Genomic DNA, 16,148 nt, shown 5'->3' on the forward strand with positions numbered 1-16,148 from the left:
TAACCTTTCTTGGGATTCTGGTTTCTCATGGAGAAATTTAAAGTGTTCGACTGGGTGAATTCTAAGATACCAAGGACATCTGAAATTCTAGGGCTGGATTAATTGGTGATGAGTTTAATCAAAACCATCACCCAGTTATACTGTGTAGATAGAGATAACAGTCTAGCATTCATCTTTCCTTAGTCTTTAGTTGTCCTAATGTAGCTAGTCAGAGAGTGCTACAATCCCACTCTTTCTTATTTGTACATACAGGCAGAACAGAAGCCAGACTACTTGATGTTTCAACCTGTGTAGTCATGTAAAACGGAGAAGGAGCGAGGTTTCCCAAGATTCACTGATCCTGTTTTAAATAAACTGGTGTGTATCTTTGTGAAATCTTTCAAGAAATTGTAAAGGAATGTACAAAAACTCGTCCCTTAAGTTTAGTTTAAACTCTTTAGCTGTTGACACTTCGAGACATAGTTAGGAAGACTTTAAAGGATCTTTGAGACATTTTGTTTTTTCTAATCAGAGCTTATAATTTTTGAATTCTAAAGTACTGCATAATGATAAAATGTTGTCAAAATGTTTATCATTTCCTTTTCCCTAACTATTACTATATGGTTACAAACACTTTTTTTGTTTTCAAATTTCTTTTAAACTTATTTATAACCCTATTTTAAATTGGGAGTTATTGCTGTTTGAATATTATACCTTCATGGAAAATTTTGGTAAGTAGATAAATTGAAGGAGGCTGTTTATAATTATTAGACTACAAGCATTTTTTTAAAAACCTACTCTCATGAGTAGACAAGGGAGAAAGTAAAATGTAGACATTTAAAAATTCCAAACAACTTTAAAGCTGCTTGGAAATAAAATCTAATTTGCTTTTTTAATCTAATTTTAGATAAAATATCCAAACATATTATTAAAAGTGCATAATTATATTGATTTTTAAAGCAGGACGATATCATAGACCTTGTCTGGTATGAGTGATTCTTGACCTTTTCATGGTCAAGAGCTCTTTTAATTATTTTTTCTCCAGTGATTCAACATTTTGAAATATCTTGTCTGTGTTTCCCACCAAAAGTACTCCTTAAATTATAATTAGATTTTTCATTTTAAATTAATCAGAAACACATGGAACTGCTGATCTCTTTAGCACAAGTTCAGCAATGACACCATCCTGAGATGATGAATTTCATTCAAATTTAAAAAATCCTAGTGTTTAGTACAGACTCACTATAAGCAACTACATCAATTGTACCATAGTTTTGAAATATAGCCCCAGGACTCCTAGGGACCCTAGGGAACTACTTATTTTACTTCCTCTCTGAATTTGCACATAAGTAACTCAGCCAATTGTTTAGACACTCTGATACAAGTACAGGGCTCCATCTACAGTACTGGGTGTTCCCTCCTCATTAGGATTAATCATTACAGTTTATGGTAATGAATGAAGTTAAGTTCATATTTCTCGCACACACAAAAATGAATCTAGAATGTGTTCTTTTTTTTCCCCTTAGATGCCGCTTAAACTGAACAAATCTGACTTTAGGAGGCATCTCAGGCAGCAGATTCAAGGAACTAAATTCTGGATATTTCCTGGAAAATAAGTTCCAAGGTAACGTCCTTTATGTTGCTTTATTTATACTATCCTTCAAGAATAAGAGTTGAGAGATTATTTTGTTGTAGCAGTGGGGTGATATGACTGTCATTTCATTACTTACACTTTATTAGACACTAACTTATTTGCAAAAACAGAAAATCTTTAATTTTTGACACCTAATTTTAATTTTTGAAGCCAAATAGCAACACTGTGCACGTGTGTGAGTGTGTTTGCTGGTTATACAAGCCGCCTTCCCACCCCTGCCCATAAACATGTTACACATGTATAGTTTTCTAGTGGTGAGGAGGAACACTATTTTGAGTACTCCAGTGTAGGTTACCTGCTTCTTCTACTTACAGAACTAGCTCCCTGCATATACAAAGCCAAAACTATCTCTTGCCATTCCCTACCATGAGGCCTGAAAGTTCTGTAGCAACCTTTCGTAAAAAAAATCAAAATATGCAAACACATCATCTTGGAGAGCTAACACAATGATTTATTATCAACATGAGTTATTTTGTTAACTAGGTTAACTAGCAGAGAGTAGGGAAAATCAAATTTTGGAAGATGAAGGAACTTACGATGCTCAAGTGACAAGCAGTGACAGCCAGAGATACTATGAAGGCGCCAGAAATCTGGAGCTGGAATCAAAGAAGAAATGAATTTTGTCTTATTCATAATTTTGTCTAGGTTAGTTCTATATATAGTATTTGTGTTCTGAGGAAAACTAAGCCTTTATTTTTTTTCTTGTTTGTTTTTTTTTAGCTGAGCCATCCTGCCACCTGTTGGCAGCTCAGCGGCTGCTCAGCTCGGGCTGGGACTCGAACCGCTGTTGCTCAGAGCTCAAACTCTTGAGCGAGCTCTTAACCAACTGAGCCACTTGGCCGGCCCCCAAGCCTTTATTTTTTAAATTAAAGTTTATTGGGGTGATGATGGTTAGTAAAGTTACATGAGTTTCAGGTGTACAATTCTGTGACAAATCATCTATATATCACATTGTGTGTTCACTACCCAGAGTCAGTTCTCTTTCCATCACCATATATTTGACCCCATTTACCCTCATCTACCACCCCTCTTCCCCCGTAACCTTGTAACCACTAAACTATTGTCTGTGTCTATGAGTGTTTGTTTCTTCATTCTTGTTTCTTTGTTGTTTTCAGCTTCATATCCCACATACCAGTGAAATCATATGGTTCTCCACTTTTTCTGCCTGACTTACTTTGCTTAGCACAATAATCTCAAGCCTTTAAGACCATGTTTGCAGCACCACGTTTTAGTGCCTGCTTTTCACACTGACCTAGCATTGGGACCCTCGCTGCTAGACCTTGTGTTTAATGATGCTAGAGTAAAAGGAACGTGTAATTTTAAATCTTTAAAGGATAAATGATTTTAAAAATATTTGAGTCTTATACATGAAGAAACTCATTACTTTTGTATTTTTTTTAAATTGGGGAATTGGGGGAGGGGAACAGTGTTGGGGAATTGGGGAGGGGGACCAGCCAAGTTACTGTTCTTCAATCTTAGTTGTAGAGGGCGCCAGTCACCAGCTGGCTGCCCGTTAGCAGCTTGTGGTCTCTAAGCTCAAGGTGCTGTGTTCGATCTTAGTTGTGGGAGGGCGTAGCCCACCATCGAATAGGTCAGCGGTTCTCAACCTTCCTAATGCCGCGACCTCTTAATACAGTTCCTCATGTTGTGGTGACCCCCAACCATAACATTATTTTCGTTGCTACTGTAATTTTGCTACTGTTATGAATCGTAATGTAAATATCTTTTTGTTTTCTGATGGTCTTAGGCGACCCCAGTGAAAGGGTCATTTGACCCACAAAGGGGTTGCGATCCACAGGTTGAGAACCGCTGGAATAGGTAGTTGTGTTGTTAGGAGCACATGCTCTCACCAGCTGAACCATCCTGCCACCTGCTGGCAGCTCAGCAGCAGCACAGCTCAGGCGCAGCGTCACTGGCCCATGTGGAAATCAAAGTGGTGGCCCTGTTGCTCAGAGCTCGCGCTCTTAAGCTAAATCTTAACCAACTGAGTCACTCAGCTGGCCTCATTACTTTTGTATTTTATGTTTGCTTTCAGAGAATATTTAAAGGAGGGCAGCTTTAAAAACAGAGTTAAATAATTTGAATAAAAACATTTAGATCTCTCAATGGCAACTAGAAAAAAGAAAAGAAAAGAAAAAAAAACCCACTTAGGATTCCATGGGCAGACAACAATGCAGGGCTTTCTGGAATCGTATACCTCATACTGGCATAGTTGGTTAGTCACAACATCTGGCCTAAAGACAAGTTTCCTTCTCCTCCTGAGATAATTAATTCACAAGGCAAGGTCTCCCAAGGAACTGAAAATAAACCGAAATTAAAAATGTTTTAGTTTCTCTCTTTACTAATAATAAGTACCGCTTTTTCATCCAAGCCTGGTGACGAGCCAGGCATTTACATGCATCACCTGCAACCTTCCCGTAAGGTGGTGATAACTAACATTGAGAGGTGGAATAGCACAGAGCTTAGGAATACCAATTTTGAGTCACATAGAATCATACCTGTTACCTGTATAGATTCAAATTCCACTCAGTCACTTAGTGGCTGAGTGGCCTCAGGTTCTTCATCTTTAAGATCTAAATAAGTAGCACCTATCTCACAGTGTTGCTATAAGAATCAGCAGTGCATGAGAGCCAGGAGCCCGCCTGGCTCTGTCTGCTAGGGCTGGGTGTTGACACTGGCAACCTTCTCTTGTGGGAGCTTTTCAAGGGGCTAGCATTCTGTGTTACTCACTTTGGAGAACATTGCTTTAGAGCTCTCTCTCTCTCTCTCTCTCTGTCTCTCTCTCTCTGTCTGTCTGTCTCTCTCTCTCTCTCTCTCTCTCTCTCTCTCTCTCTGTCTCTCTCTCTCTGTCTCTCTGTGTTTTTAGTGCACAGCATATTGTTGGTGCTACTGTATTGTGATTATTAGATCACTTAAAAGAAGTGTTGATCTTTTGCATTGATTTAGAATAATTCCTTATTAAATTCTTCTTTGTTAGAGTTCTGAAAAGCCGGGTTTCAGATGTAAGAGAAATCATATTTTGTAGAAAAGTATTGTGCTTTAATATTCTGAAATCTTGTGAATTCCATTTGCTGGCATTTGGGTTAGTGGATAGAAGATTGGACTGGAAACTAGAAAATCTGATTTTTTTTTCTTGGCTCTTTACTTTATTAGAGTGGTGAATCAGTCTTTCTTGATAAACCTGTGAATGTCTTGGATCTAGCTGGCACTGTGTGTTATGTGTTCTTTCTCTATCAGTAAGTAAAAGAAACACATTTCTGCATTTGTCGTCTTACACAAATACAATGAAAAGAGAAGTAAATTTTGCCTGGATGTACAGTGAAAAATAACTTTTTGTTTTACTCATATTCCCAGTTTCCAAAGGCAAAAACTGTTACCTGTTCCTTGTATATTTTTTTAGATATATATTATTTTATATTCTAGAGATATTACATATAATATACATATATGTCACATATACATAGTAATTTATGAGGTATGATCAAACAATATGGTGAATGTTTAAATAAAAAAAATTTATTACGGTAAAAGACACTGCCATTAATCACCCTCAAAATATTTCCCCTTACTTTGAACACAATAATTCCATCGTTCCTGCCACTTTCTGAAGCAGTTCTGGAAGTCCTCTTTTGTGAGTGTCTTTAGTTACACTGTCATGGCTGCCTCGATGTCCTGAATTGTTTTGATTTGGGGAAGGGCCAGAAGTCGCATGATGCCAGATTCGGTGAATAAGGTGGATGAGGACACACCGTAATGTTTTTATTGGACAGAATTGCCATACCAGAAGCTATGTGTGACACGGAGCTTTTTCGTTGTGATCATAAAATACGGTGAATATTGCTGCCAAGTGCCATCCAGTGGAAAGGCAGGGATCTTCAATATGCGAAGTGGCACACCGAACCTTAGTAACTGTGTGACAAATTTCAACATGTTTGGTGCAGTCAGTTGGGTGTGAGCTACGGTTGAGAGAAAGTGTGTTTTAAAATGTTCAGTAAGTCATCCTTCATCATGGCAGCACTCCATGTCACACATCACTTCTGGTACGGCAATTTCTGTCAAATAAAAACATTACGGAGTGTCCTCATCCACCTTATTCACCGCATCTGGCACTGTGTGACTTCTGGCTCTTCCCCAAAGTCAAAATGACCACAAAAGGTAAACATTTTGAATGAATTCAGGACATTGAGGAAGCCACGACAGTACAACTAAAGACACTCATGAAAGAGGACTTCCAGAAATGTTTCAGAAAATGGCAAAAATGACAGTATAAGTGTGTTCAGCGTGAGAGAGGGTATTTTGAGGGGGATTAATGGCAATGTGTCTTTTACTGTAATCATTTTTTTTATGTAAACATTCATTGTATTGTTTGATTACACCTCATACATATATAACATGTAATGTTTACACTCACACATATAAAACTTTTCCTTTTGGACACAAATGTAACAAATATAATAGCACACTGTTTTACTCCCACTTTATTTACTTTACAGTTCATTTTGGGAGTGTTTCCATATCAGTTTGTAAGATCTGCATCATTAACAAAAGGAAAAAAAAAAGAAAACAAAAATTCCTGTAGAGTGTTCCACTATATAATTGTTAAATTTATCAAACTATATTCCACTATAGAATTACTATAATTTATTTAACTAGTCTCCATTTCATAGACATTTGGCTGATTTTTAAATCATTGTCTAAAATAGCCTCTTAAAGAATAGCCTTGTGACTGGGTGACTTTTGCCTTGATGTTATTTTATTAGCTTAATGGTTTCTAAATTGGCTTTTTACAATTTAAAACAAGTTTTCACTTGTTATTTAATTAAAAAAAAGTTTGCAGGTGTCCAGAACATTGAAATGTTTAAACTTGTGCAAAAAACAATAGGCTTATAAAAATCTGATTTTTTTTTTAAAGATTTTTAGTGGGGGCTTGGGGGGATGGGAACAGCGCTGGGGAATTGGGGGAAGGGGAACAGACAAGTTGCTGTCCTTTTTGTTCTTCAGTCTAGTTGTGGAGGACGTTGCTTCACTGGCCCAAGTTGGCACCATCATTGCACTCTTCCCGGGCGAGGCACATTAGTCGCTGGCTTCTGGACGGCCGCTCACTGCGGCTGCTGGCCACTTGTGCTGGCTGCTGGCTACATACAGTAGCCCATGGCAACTCACTGCCACAGAGGCTGCAGCCTACGCCATGGCCGGTGACTCACGGCAGCCCAGCTCCAGGTTGAGCTGTTGTTCAGCATCTTAGCTGTGGAGGGCAGTGTCACTGGCCTCATATGTGGGATCCGAACTGGGGTCCTCTGGCATCCCAAACCAATTAACCATTGTGCCACTAGGCCGGCCCAAAATCTGATTTCTTTTATTAAAATATTTCTAATTTTTATTTTTTGCTGATTTTGTAAGTTTTCATATTCATTACATCCTAATATTAAGTACCTATTTTCCCAAAATTATAATTTATGAAGCATTTAATTTCTTTATTTTTGAATTTTAGACCCAAGCTACTTCTGTATGGATTATTACTCTGAGATACAGTACACTGCACATTTGGTTAACTTCTTTCTATATAAACAAGTCACGAGTAATATAAATGAGTTTAGATTGGATCATATACAATGAGGGTCGAAGAGTGATGGTTGATGCAAGCAAGAGTGGTGATTAGTATTATTCTTGCTGCATGATGAATTACACTATATCGTGCACTAAAACAATGGATTGTCCTTCAGGATATCAAAGACTTTTTGGCAAACAACATAATGGGAAATATGTAGTCCTTTATCATTTTGCAAAAAGTGAGAGTTACAATAACAGTTTTGAGAATTCTTTTCAAGTCTCAAAGAACATCATGGTGCCAGTACTGATGAGGATGTATGCACCTTGTCCTTGGTAATGGGCACAGGGTATTTTATTGTTCTTTTACTCTGCAATACTGTTCTGTGATGATTCGTAAGCTGTTTTGATCTCTGGGTACTTTAGCTTAAAGTGGACCAGGAACTCTTCTACCCTTGGGGGTGTTAGTAGAATGCTAATGATTCTGTTTGATCTACCATGTTAAACGCAAATGAAATAAATCAGGAGAAATAGACATAGTGAGTATATCAAAGAGTTATTTTGACTTCTGGGCATAAGGCAGTTGCTAAGCAACCTGTGTCAGACTTCATGGTCATCTGTTAGGAAGGACACAAAGTCAATGCTCACTCAAGACATATAAGATCATAAGTGAAAAAAAAAACTGTTTTGTTGGATTCAAGAAAAAGCTGCTTGGATGAATGTATAATGGTTGTAGCATATGAAGCCTCTATTTGCAAAGGAGCAATGAAATTGACACAGAAAACACACACACACACACACACACACACACACACACACACACACAACAAAAACCCTACATTCAATCCAAGCAGGCTGGGAGGACAAAGAAAATAAATTAAATTTTGTATGAATTGTTCCCACTTCCCAGGATCTACCTTCAGAACACTGCGGTTATCTGTGGGATGTATAATAGCCTTAATAGGCTGTGCCGTGAAGCTTCCAACAATAGGGGGGTCCACAGTGCACCTTTGGAATTTGGAGTTTTATTGATAATAATAAAATCACTTACAATCTTCTTTCACATCATTCCTCAATAACACATTTTAAGGTATGAAGTCTGTAACTTAGAAAAGAGTTTTTTCAAAGAAGAGAGTTATGTGATAGGTTTCGGGCTGAGTTTAACAAAGCTATCGAGGTACAAAGTGTGAAGGAATTATGGTTTTTGCTTTGCAGAACCTATATATTCAGTATGTAAAAATGACTGATGCTTTTTCTTCCTTATTTTTTTTTCTGATATTAGACTATTGCTTGGCTGATCAAAGCATTTCATTGTGCTGTGTTCCATAGAGTCATGCTGAACTGCAAGGTCTTTATAGTACCATTTACGAGGCACTTGTCCTTAGACAAAGTTTTTTAATTCACCTGAGCCTTCAGTTTTTTAAATGTAAAACAGGGCTATAAATAGTCATCTCATGAAATTGTGAAAATCTAATGAAATAATATATATGCATATATCATTATATATGTTTTATGTTTTCATTTTGTGATAATAATTACTACATTACTGCTTAGACTACTAGGATATAGTATTCTAAGTAGGATTGTTGCATTTTATCTGCTAAAGGCATACATTTTTTAAATGGGAAAATGATTAAGTCTTGTTTTCTATTCATATTTTTTTCAGAAGTTAATTGTATTTAATTAGGATATAAGTAATTATTACATTGAAGTTTAAAAAATATTACACCTCTGTTTGAAGTCCATATGGCAGCCCGTTTTGTTTTTGTTTCTGCAATAAATGTGAAATACCTGAACTCTGTTTATTTTTCCCATAACATAATTATATCTTTAGCATATCAATGATACAAAAAACTCACTACCCATAAGTCTAACCTCTCTCACAGACTCATAGATTCTCCTTGGAATCAGAGGCCAGCCTTTTCTTTTTGGAGAAGAATGTTTGTGTTTAATTTTGGTAGTCTGTTAAAAGTCTGTTAACAGTTTTCACAATGATGAGTGCGGTGATACTATAAAGTCAGTTGGGATGGGCACTGTGATGATGAGGTGAAAGAGCCAGAACACATCCTTAAGGGAGTTACAGCTCATCTTTTCAGGACTAGCCAGGCCTAGGTGTTCTCTCTGTGGCGGCGGAACATTTGTTAATTGATTCAGTAACTATTTTTTTTTTTGTATGCCTACTGTGTCCTAGGCACTATGTTAGATGCTGGGAATAGAGTGGTGAACAAATCCGAAGTGTGCTCTGCCCTCCTGGACCAGTGGGGAAACAGTAAAGTGAAAGGTAAGTGCCCAGAAGAAAAGGAACAGAGTGTAGGGACAGAGGACGTTGCTGCTGGGTTGGGTGAATGAGTCTGAGTGGGTAGCCAGAAAACATCACCCAGCAGGTGTCATCAGACTGAAACCACTCAGAACAGAGCTCTCCTTCTGGACCGCAACGTTCATTGCGGGTAGCTGCATCACAGATGATGATGTACCTGCCAATGACCTTTCTTTGTCTCCGGGACTCGCGAGTTTGAATAATACCGCACGGTCTTCCATCTCCTTTCCCTTTATGACGGCATTCAGCTTTTATCTTTGTTTACTGAGACAGGTGTTTCATTTTACTGATAGATGCTGCATCATTCTTTAGCAAGCCAGTGCTTCTTTGATTTTATGATTGTTTTCTTTTGCACATTTTCATTTCAACCCGTGTTTTTTATTTTCATATAAATGATGAACTCTTGAAAAGTAATCTGTTGGTACAGATCAGGGAAGAGCTGTAATCCTCAAATTAGAGTGGAGTTGTTCCGTTTTGCAGGTTTCTTTTTCTGTATCTTGATTTCCAGTTTCTTTCTTTTTTTTTTTTTTTAAAGATTTTTTTTATTGGGGAATTGGGGGGATGGGAACAGCGCTGGGGAATTGGGGGAAGGGGAACAGACAAGTTGCTGTTGTTTTGTTCTTCAGTCTAGTTGTGGAGGACGTTGCTTCACTGGCCCAAGTTGGCACCATCATTGCGCTCTTCTCAGGCGAGGCAGATCAGTCGCCGGCTTCTGGACGGCCGCTCACTGCGGCTGCTGGCCGCTCACGCTGGCTGCTGGCCGCTCACGCTGGCTGCTGGCCACACACGGTAGCCCATGGCAACCCACTGCCACAGGGAGTGCAGCCTACGCCGTCGCCGGCGACTCATGGCAGCCCAGCTCCAGGTTGAGCTGTTGTTCAGCATCTTAGCTGTGGAGGGCAGTGTCACTGGCCCTCATATGTGGGATCCGAACCGGGGCCCTCTGGCATCCCAAGCCAGTTCTTAACCATCGCGCCACTCGGCCGGCCCTCCAGTTTCTTATAAACAATTGAACATTGTCTAAAAAGGGATTTAGAAGGTCGTTTATGTAGCACTAATTACCGTGTTTTCATAGAATTTTAACTCTTTCCAATTGTTGTTATATATATTTAGAGAGAAGTCTGGTCTAACAGCAGTAATAAAAGCATCCTTGTATTGGCAGGAGCGGGGTTTTCAATTTGGTCACTTTTCAACACACCTATGAGTTATAACCTTAGGAGCATATTAATCTACATAATTTAAATGTTAATAGACTAGTAATCATGTTTATACATTTATATTATTAAAGTCTAAAGTGCATAATTTCTATTTTAATATGAATCAGTGTCTATATGTCTATTTGGATGATAGGGAGTTTTCAAAATTCATAATTAGCATCAAACAACCGCTCGAAATGTATTATGAGAAAAGGCAAACAATTGTGAAACATAAAGCAGAATGCCATATTAGAACATCTATAACCCATGTTTTATTTGCATTATAGTAAGTGCATTGTAGGTGAATGGTTTCTAAAACTTACCGAGGAGGTATACAAATATGAATCAGTCAAGTACATAAAAGAACTGGTTAAAATTTATTTTTCCCTAAGGATTTTTTTATTGCCCACCTTTAATTAAAAAATAATGGAAAACTAAGCTGTTTTATAGTAAAGTTTTCTATTTGTAAATATTAGAAATAAGCATAATTAGAAAGCACAAAGTAAAGAGTTCAGTTATATTGAAGAATGAGAAAATCATTTTTCAGACGCTATATCCATTTTTATAAAGTTTTTTCAGACCATATATATTTTTTCTAAATCATACATCTACTCATATATTACCTTCATGAATACCTATATATCATTTTTCAGACTCTTGCGCTCTCTCTCTCTCTCTCTCTCTCTCTCTCTCTCTCTCTATATATATATATATATAGATAGATAGATAGATAGATAGATAGATAGATAGATATAGATATATATAGATATATGCCATACCCATAAATACATTGATACAGACATTTGGGAACAAACATGAAAAGAATTTCATTTAACTTATAGAATGGTGTTTTGAAGAATTTTTTAAACACAGGAGACATTTTTGTGGTTCAACTGACATTTTTGCTATGGTGATTAAGACTTGGACTTATAACAATAATTTAATTACATTTGATTAAAGTGCTATGTTTATCTTGACTAATAGGATCATGAAATACTGATGTGTTCAACCTGACCTGCTCAGTGACGCAAATCAATTGCTCCAGCTGTATTTCTTTGTAGTCATTTTACCAATGGCCTATTGAAGTGCCCCCATTTTTTAGGAATAGATTCAGCTTTACTCAAATGACTCACTGTGCCCCTGCTTAATGAATTCATTAAAAAAATAATAATTCTGTGCTATTTTAGAGAATATTTAGACTGAGGACAAAGTCGTTCCCATCGTGGCTTGGTCCTCATTCCTGTGTAAGGGCACATCAATTCTATCAAATTTAGTACATTCAGGGAGTGCATGGGAGAAGATATGACCTGGAGAACTGCTCTCTTTTGGTCATAATTCTGCTGGGTCTGAATTTTGGAATCCTGGTCTGTAAAATCAGGCTCTTAAGTCCAGAGTGGAAAAACCATAAAGAATATTTGCTTTCCCCCATCTAATCTCCCCAGCTTCAAACTAATTAAAAATACCAGACTGCTATATGCTACTTCATCCTTGAAGTCAAAGTAAGATTTAATAGTGCATCATTAATCAGCTGTTTGTTTAGATATTTATTTCTTAGTATGCATTTCCATGCCTCCTCTCTCAACTCATGGAGGAAGTATCTATGTATATATTTGACTAGTAAAGAATTTTCTATCCTTATATGCATTTTCCCACCTTATGGCAGTTGTTAGCAACTACAGTCCACACACCTTGAGTTGACTAGTTGAGAGGGTTCTTGGGTAAATGAGTATTTAATCACTTGTCACACCCTTTTTACTGTCATGGGAACCAATAAGATTAGGGGGAGTTGTGGGGGATTTAGCTTTACTGCAGTTGCCAGTTAGATTCATGGAAAGTTTAGTAATAAATATTACTGAAAAAAATTTAGATATTTAAAAAAACCTCCGCAAAAAGAGCAGGGAGTGATAATGGAGATATATTTGATTAACAAAATATAAGCTAATATACGAGGTATGACAATTAAGTTCATGAACTTTATTGCAAGGTTGTTGCTAACCTTTTTTGATATCACAGGGATTATTCATTATGAATTTGTACCAACTGGACAAACAGTTAACCACGCTTACTATTTGGAAGTGCTGAAAAGGCTGCATGAAAAAGTTAGACGACCTGAACTTTTTGCCAACAATTCATGTCTCTTGCATCACAACAATGCACCAGTTCACACTGCACTGTCTGTGAAGGAGTTTTTAGCCAGTAAGCAAATAACTGTGTTGTAACACCCTCCCTACTCGCCTAATCTGGTCCCCAATGACTTCTTTCTTTACCCAAAGATAAAAGAAATATTGAAAGGAAGACTTTTTATGACATTCACGACACCAAGGGTAATATGACAACAGCTCTGATGGCCATTCCAGAAAGAGTTCCAAAATTGCTTTGAAGGGTGGACTAGGCGCTGGCGTCGGTGCATAGCATCCCAAGGGGAGTACTTCGAAGGTGACTGTAGTGATATTCAACAGTGATGTATGTAGCACTTTTTTTAGGATGAGTTCACAAACTTAAATGCCTGATCTTATATTACTAAACTGTTACTGTATTCTTCCATAGGTTATGAATATATAGGCAAATATAAATGTTGGTTTTCTCCTTCAAAGGAATCATGTTATAACATTGTTGTATGCATTATGAATTTTAAATATTTTTATGTTTTTTTAAATAACAGCGTGCATATATTTCAATACTGAATTAATTTTTGATTGCTAACAGAATAATTCCCTATGGTTGAAAATGCAAAAAAAAAAGCCTAAAATTTATTTTTTATGTATAAATATATAATTATAATTGTGCATATAATTTTTAAGTGCTTAGTGATTTGGTAGACATATTAACAGCTATAAACCTTCATTTTTCTTCCCAAGAAGATTATGATTTAACTCTGGAAAGGAGGCACACATGCCTTTAAAAAGCTATCACTCATGGCAATACATATAACTTTCAAATGTACAATAGAAGACCTAATTACGTCTGTGGAACTCATTCTTGTCATTTGACACCAAACTTTTTTTCATAGAAAAATTACTTTATTATTTTTGTATTAAAGGATTTAAGTAATTCAAAAATTACAGAAAAGAAAGCAATAAAAGTGATTTCCAATCTCAGTATCTCTAAGCAATCATATTAAGTGGACATTATTCCATTACCTTCCTATGTATGTATGCAAATAGAGGTGGGAAAGAAAGATTTGGAATATTTTTCATGAAACAGTGTCATATTGTATGTGGTGTTTTAAGAACAAATATACATTAAATTTGTTTTTATTTGAATTTAGAGGTAGCAAATGAAAACGAGAGGAAGTGAAAGGAATTGCTGAAGTTCAAATGTTTTGAAATATTATTTCTTAAAAGATCCTTTTAAGATCAAATGAAATGATTGTGGAAATCACTAAGAGTTTGGAGCCTTTTTGAAAATTACATCTTCCATTTTAGATGGTATTGATTGATTCTGGGCAATGAGGCACTAGTGCTCTCTTGTTTTCTTTTACTTCTCTTTAATCTCTTGGTATTTGTTAGTAACATTATTTTCATACTGTCAAGGTTTATAGCATTTACGTCCTATTCTGTGATCTACACAGCTTTCTTTGTACTCTACTTAAATGGAGAGAATACTCATCACTGGTCAATTTTACATTGTTTCACCATTCCTGAGTTTATTTTCATTCATCGTATAACAGTTGTTTTACATTTTGATACGTTTCTTAAAAGCAGTGTTTAAAGAAAGCCTCATGGGTTTTGTGGTCCTCAAGTTCTTTTATGTTTTACATAATAGCTACTTAGTTTGATACTTGACTAATATCATGGCTGCATGTTGGAAATGGATCCAGCTGTACCCTGCCTGTTATTACCTGTAGAGCCTTGGAGGCTTTGCTTCCATCACAGCCTCTTGGTTTCATTGTTCATTTCCCAAGCTTTACCTGCTTCTTCTCTGTAGCTCTTTCTGCTTCTTCCCATCAGGACATCACTCAATTCATTTCCCCCAGATTTGAAGGTGTTCAGAGAGGACTTACTATTTGGCTTCTGAGGGATGGGGCTGATGAGGGAATAGGTCCCTCACTATCAAATACTCCCCATTCTGCTCCGGGTTCTTATCTCTTTTCCCCCTCTTGGCTGCTACTGTTTGAGCTTCACGGCTTCGGATTGCTTAGTTGCTGCTGCCGAATATTTCCTGGGTTTTGCTCCCCCCCCCAAATATTTGGAGCTTTTATTCACAGATTTCTTTTCTTCTTTTCTTTTCCTCCCCCTCCTCCTTTTTTTTTTTTTTAATTGGGGAACAGTGTGTTTTTCCAGGGCCCATCAGCTCCAAATCAAGTAGCTGTTTCAATCTAGTTGTGGAGGGTGCACCTGAGTGACCCATGCGGGGACTGAACCGGCAACCTTGGTGTTATGAGCACTGTGCTCTAATCAACTGAACTAACCGGCCGCCCCTGGTTTTGCTATTTCTAATTCACTAAGTTGCATGTTGGGAAAGGAAATTCTGTACAGTGGTTTTATTCCACCATCTTAGCTCAGAAGTCCCCCAAGTTTTTCGTTAGCCAGAAAAAATTTCGTTCATTGTGTAGATATGCAAATTTGCAAAGAGACAATTAGGTAGAGCACATTAGCATGTGAACAAGTACTTAATTACATTAGAGATGCAAATGTTTATTGAGATTATACTTTTGTAAACAAGATGATCTTGTTGTAATGGAGGCTTTGTGATAACTGCAATGTAAAGGAGCCTCAGAGGAAAAATTAGGAAAACTGGGTATGTGAACTATTTATTGCGTGAGTTAGCAGTATGCATAAAATCCAGTGAATACCGGAGACTGTGCAAAATCATAACCGAGCGCATTGTGTAACACAATCTCAGTCTCTGCTTTTAAATATCTGGATTACTTTTTCACTTCTATAAATGAACTGAAGAAATGTTGTCTCAGACTGACACACTTCTAAATGTCTTAAATCTCTAACATTCAAAAACACACTTGGCAAAGAACTAATTTCGCACCTCAGGCATTAAAACCCAGAGCCTGCATTCATTGTTTATTTTACATAATGTAAAAAAGTATAAAGCATGATATATTATACAATGGATGAATGGAAATTTTAGAAAATAGGAAATCATTTTACATTTACACCTGGTAGATGAAATTTTATATGTTGGAAGTCCTGATATATCAAACATGATGATTTTTTTCAGTCAACTGAATTGTTTTTATCCTTTTATAAAAGGATAAAAGATTTCTATGACTATTGTTTGATTATATTTTTCTGGAATATAATGGTAATTTTATGAGTTATTATGATATCAATGTTAATACCTAATAAGTAAGACTTTGTTTTAATATAGGATATATAAAATTTAGAGATAACCATAAAATCTAGATTAATAAAAATATAATAGTTACCAGTAAATAGCTGGACCAATTAAAAAGTAAATTTTCAGGAATTTAATGATTATTCATTTATTATTGTGAAAC

The 16,148-nt window shown here is 36.6% G+C and overlaps 1 long non-coding RNA gene across 1 annotated transcript; it reads left to right on the forward strand.

Moving 5' to 3' along the window:
• Window positions 1–249: 249 nt before the first annotated feature.
• LOC109393193 (uncharacterized) lies at window positions 250–9,455 on the forward strand. Its single transcript, XR_002126205.1, has 3 exons — window positions 250–357; window positions 1,506–1,603; window positions 9,372–9,455. It is a non-coding gene; the product is annotated as an uncharacterized LOC109393193 (long non-coding RNA).
• The last annotated feature ends 6,693 nt before the right edge of the window (window positions 9,456–16,148 follow it).

This window comes from Hipposideros armiger, unplaced genomic scaffold (assembly GCF_001890085.2).
Source record: "Hipposideros armiger isolate ML-2016 unplaced genomic scaffold, ASM189008v1 scaffold_370, whole genome shotgun sequence".
In the NCBI taxonomy this organism is placed as follows: domain Eukaryota; kingdom Metazoa; phylum Chordata; class Mammalia; order Chiroptera; family Hipposideridae; genus Hipposideros; species Hipposideros armiger.